Raw genomic sequence first — 5613 nt, 5'->3', positions numbered from 1 at the left:
ACAGGCCTTACAGCCTTTCCTAAGCTCAAGGTGTATGATGGGCTGAATGGCGCCGCCCTAAAATTCATATCTACTAGTCCTTGTAAATGTAACCACGCTAAACAGGTTATACTGTTCTACAGTGGACCCCACATCTCCTGTGACTTGTGTTCTTAAAAGAGGAAATTTGGAGCAGAGACCTAATGAAGCAAACAGTTCAGAAGGTCACGAGGTGATGACAAAGGCAGAGACTGGAGGGACACAGCTACAGGCCAAAGAACACCAAGCACTCCTGACAGTCAGCAGATGCTAGGAGACAATACAGAACAAACTCCCAGGCCTGCCTGGGGTCAGCAGCCCACCCACACCCCTAAACTGTGGGGACAAATTTCTGTCACTTTAGGCAGCCGTGTGATAAGACTCCAATACAGATTTTCTTTTTTTCAAAGCTGGGGTAATTGTTAAGTTCTAGATTAGTAACAAGAGTCTCTGCAGTAAATAGACCAGGATTAACAGTGAACTGGAAAGAACTATGACCTCAATTTAGATGATGAGAGAAATAAACAAATTTCCTTTGACAAGAAATCATTACATGGTTGGAGAGATGGCTCAGAGATTAAAAGCACATACTGTTCTCAGAGGACAACACCCATGTCCAGCAAACTGCCTGTCACTCTTGCTCCAGGGAATCCAATGCTTCTGACTCACTGTTCATGCATACATACCCACATGCATACACACGCACACATACAAAAATCATTACAAGGTCGAAAATAACTTTCCATATTACCTGACTAAAGATAATCTTTGCAGAGTATATCTATTAAAAGTAACGAAAGACCAAGTCTTACAAAGCAAATGAAGATAGCACCTTTTCAACACTGGTCATAAGAGAAGTAGCCTCAGACAACAGACTGTGAGAATCAACTACCCCATGGCAAGGCTATCTTTACTTGAAGATGAATGAATCAAGCTATCTTAGCTTGATGCCACTGAATATTCAAATGCTAGAACTTCTTTTGTTCTAAGTCCTTGTTCCCCAAGGGATCTTCTGATTATAATTTGGCTTCCCATGTGGGTAGTCTACAGGGGAACAATGAGCTGGTCAGGCCAGCAGGAGGATCTGGGCCTTCTGGCAGTTAAGTTTCTGACTGTAAATTAATAAATTGACATTCTCCAATGTACCAGTGTCTTAGGAGCCTGTTAGTTACAGTAGGCATTCCCCTGTCTAATCAATTTCAGTAGCTGACAAAATTGACTTTTAAATATGCAGAGGAGGCTAGACACGGGCCTGCAGCAAGTCACAGAGGTTAGCGCCACCAGGTGGGACTTGGGCAGACCATCAGTTAGCCTTCCCTCAGACATGCCCTCAATTTCAAAGCATCTTTTCATTTTAACTTGTCTGCTACGTAAACACCTCTTTTTCCAAGCACTGGTAGGTTCTCTTAACCCTCCTTAATGCTAGTGCTGCTGAGAGTTAAGCAATCATGCTGCCAGATTAAAGACGGGCACTGAAACACTGGTTTATGAAAAGTTCAAGTAGCAAATGGATTATGAAAATCTAAAACTATTTTAAGGTATGACCCTACTAACAATCCTAACTCTGCTATCTCATAGTAAATATGGTTCTGAGACTACAATACATTATGCATATATTAAAATACCGTCTCCTGTAAATATACTTTTAAGAATAACCTATGACAGGTATATTGAGATGTGCTTGAACATTCATCTAATTACCATGTTAGAACTGAAATTGCCATTGTCCGGGCCACCCCAAGAAACTGCCGTTGGTCATTCATTCTCCGTGCTGTTTTCCAGACCACTAACGCATTTCTATTGTGAACTTCCAAATTTGGTGTTTTGAGATTTTAATGGTGTCTTCTAAATATTTTAAAAGCAACATCTTGGCTAAATTTCACCAATATGAAAGAGCTGGGCATGGTGGTTCATACTTTTAATTCCAGCACTTAGGAGGGAGAGACAGGCAGATCTCTGTGAGTTTGAGGCTAGCTTGGATACCTTGTGAATTCCATGACAGCCAGGATTAAATAGAGAGATCTTTTCTCAAAAATCAAAAACAACAAAAAGTTCATCAATATGTGGGTTTTTTTTACAATGCAAATAGCTTAAGTCAAAGACAGTCAAAGCAATCTGATCAACGGAACCATGGGGCTAGGTATTAAATTTTCCAACCAAGCTAAGATTAGAGACTTCTACGCTGAAGACTAAAGTATTTGAAGCATATTTGAGGCAGTGCCATACTGAGGTTTCTGCGCGCCACATTTACAGGACTTACACAAAGAGAGACAGAGGAGGAATCAGAGCCACATCTTAGTGGACAGAGACACAGCAGCACCCAATGATTCATCCTTCCCGTTTACAGGGCTCAGTTCCCAGGGCAGGAGAGCACTTAAAAATGAGAGAAAGAGATGCAGGACTTGAAGTCTGTTCAGTGCATGAATGTGAGCAACTGGTTTTAAAAGCTTACAGTGGTGAGTTGGGTGTGGTGGTCCACACCTTTAATCCCAGCACTTGGGGAGCAGAGGCAGGTGGATCTCTGTGAGTTTGAGGCCAACCTAGCCTACAGAGTGAGCTTTAGGACAGTCAGAGTGGTTACAGAGAAATCCTGTCTCAGCAGCAATAACCCCTCCACACAAATGCTTAAAATGGGGGCCTTAAGAGAGGACTCTGTGGTTTATAATATTACGTCCTCTTGAAGAGGACCCAGGTTTAACTGCCAGCATTCGTGTGGTAGCTCACAACCAGGTGATCTGATGCCTTCTTCTGGCCCCCGCAGGCACTGGGCATATGTGGGCCACAGACAAACAGACCGGCAATACACTACACACATAAAATAAATAAATTAATCCAAAATATTTAAAACTAAAAGCTTAAAATGGGCCAGGCACTGGTGGTATATGCCTTTGATCCCAGCACTCTGGAGGCAGAGGCAGGCAGATCTCTTTGAGTTCAAAGCAGCCTGGTCTACAGAATGAATTCTAGGATAGCCAGAGCTACACAAAGAAACGAAACTATCTCGAAAAACAAAACAAACAAAAAAAGCTTAAAATGGAATCGGAATAATGTTTTTAAAGTTGTTTTAAGACACTGCCTACTATTCATTAGCATTCACTGTCCATGAACATGCATGTCTACTCCTCACTATCCCAGCACAGGCAGGGCCTACATCAGGGTATTTAGAAGGGGAGATACACACCAACAATGGAACTAGGAAGTGTAAGCTCAAGTCTGACTCAGTCAAGGCTGGCCATATATTTAAATTTACCTACCAGACTATTGCTGTTTGACCCATCACAGAACAGAATTGTATGCAGAAAGGGTAGACTAAATGGTAATAATTCTTAATCTTTTTATCTTCCATAACTGTGGACTGAGCCCAGGACCTCATGCACAGTAGACAAGTGTACTATCACTATGTAACAACAACCTAGGCCAAGGCAATTCTTCTGGTAACATTTTAGGGGGTTCTTGCTCATATATGATAGAAAACATACTATTCTATGCAGGCCCATGCACTAGGAAGGGTGTTAGAGGCAGGGAGAGGTATGTATCATATTTGAGAATGAATAAAAGAAGCAATAAAACAACCTAATTAGCAAGGCAAAGAGCTATGTCTGCCTATCGTTCTCAGTCAAATCTCTTCTGGGACAGGGGAGATGGCTGGCTGGACAGAGGTGCCTGAGCGCAGGTCTGACAACCCTAGTGCCATCCCCTATCCTGCAGAGTGGCAGGAGAGAGCCAGTAACTGAAGATGTCCTCTGACATGTACTTGTGTGCAGTGGCACAGCACACTTGCATTCACACACATATACAATACATATATCACATAGAAAAACAAGTAAATAAAAGCAACATCTATGTTGAAACAATAATACAGAAAACTATGAACTATTAATGAAGATCTGTGTAGAACAACAAAAGCAAATGCCTGTTAGTCTACTATCACAGGGAAGTTTGTTCTCTAAGAGGCAAGACGAGCTGAGCTCTTCTTTCTCAAATCCTGTTCATGTACATTCAAATTTCAAGCAGAAAGGAAGCTAGCAAACTGAAAATCTGCCATTTAAAAATCATTCAGTCAGTCACCAAATGAAGACTATTTCAATAGCCAAAAAAGGAAAGAAGCCAGCCAAGAACACAGCAACAATGCAATATTTCTCTGGACTCTCATAGTTCTAGTACATGAGAAAGCACACCCAGAAATCTTACAACTTACATGGATATATGAGACCTACATGGAAACAGTAGGTTTCATCTTTGTCATTCTGGTTCTTGCTTTGTTTTAGCAGCAGGTTATGTGTTTTCTCACATAGGCAGAGCGGTAGGTCGTGGCTATGAGAACTTCTTTCTCTGTGTGCAGTGTGTGATCCAAGGGTGAAAGGGATACCTGATTAGATGCATTTAGGCTCTGACCCCCATTAGAGTCACACCTGTTAAACATGCTGGACACTGCATCAAGCACTTCTAGACGTTCCCTTCATCAGACTTCAGGGAAGTGCTATTGTTGTGTCTGTTAGTGTCAAAGCCGGAAATGCTCAGTTTAAGGGAAGCTTTACAAGGCTGTCTTTAAATCATTTCATATGAGACTGGAAAGGGCCCCAAGACAGGACAAGAGCGAACTCTGTGAGTGTGCTCTGGACACTAGGCCAGAATTACATAAACAGGAGCTCACCACAGTAAAGGGCACAGAGATTTCCTCAGAGAATGCCAAGAACCACAGCAAGCCTAACTTTGTTCCATGGTGAAGGATTCAAAGAGTCAACATTAAGATAAAGTAGATGGACAGTAAAGATAAAGCTTAGCAGGGAGTTCCGTAGACTTGGATACACTGAACGTGCAGTTTTTACTAGACAGCACTACGATCCTGCAGAAAAACTAGAAAGCAAGTTAAGCTTAATTATAAAATAGGCCAATCAAAATGATCAAAAGCCCTGTCTAATGGAACCACTGGAGGACTAGAAAGCATTTTCATCACTAAGTGGTATTTCAAGTAACTGGTTTACTAAGCCCCAGTAAACAACATTAGTTATACTAGACTAAGAAAACACACACATGCCTTCACAATGCTTTCTAACGACTCAAGTTTATTGTGTAGCCTTACTGTACAGGACTTACTGCAACTAGTCTCTGTGTTTTCTATATTTCCCATCAGCTCTGTGAGTCACTGCAGTCCTGAATTAAGGCTCATAGCTCTCCACAGAGCAAATGCATAGCTTTTGTGTGAGGCTGGATGAGATTATATGAGGGAGTATGGGAGACACCCAGGGACTTCCCCCCAACTCAATTCAGAGCAAATAGATGTGTGCTTGAAAAGTCTAAAGTGGCAGGAAGACTGATCTTCAGTTTTTTTGTGAGGTCCCCTATTTGTTGACACCCTAATATCACAGCGCGCTCGCACACTGTGTAACTTCTTCCCAAGCTCTCTGTACTGAGATACAGTTCTAAGACATTTAAGAGCCAAGACCCGAGTCTTCCCTACAGTATTAGAGCACCACCTTGTGTCAGGAAACTGGCCAAATACACAGAAAGCAGTATTTCAGATACCTTAGTTGTCCAAATACACAGAAAGCAGTATTTCAGATACCTTAGTTGTCCAAATACACAGAAAGCAGT

The 5613-nt window shown here is 41.8% G+C and overlaps 1 protein-coding gene across 7 annotated transcripts in view; it reads right to left on the bottom strand.

The window, feature by feature from the left end:
* The window catches only part of Dync1i2 (dynein cytoplasmic 1 intermediate chain 2), a 54342-nt gene that overhangs the window by 8719 nt on the left and 40010 nt on the right, over window positions 1-5613 (bottom strand). The window lies entirely within an intron of this gene.

Source organism: Microtus ochrogaster, chromosome 4 (genome assembly GCF_000317375.1).
Source record: "Microtus ochrogaster isolate Prairie Vole_2 chromosome 4, MicOch1.0, whole genome shotgun sequence".
Taxonomy (NCBI): Eukaryota; Metazoa; Chordata; class Mammalia; order Rodentia; family Cricetidae; genus Microtus; species Microtus ochrogaster.
The sequence above is the reverse complement of the archived record's forward strand: the minus strand, read 5'-3'. Positions and strand labels throughout refer to the sequence as shown.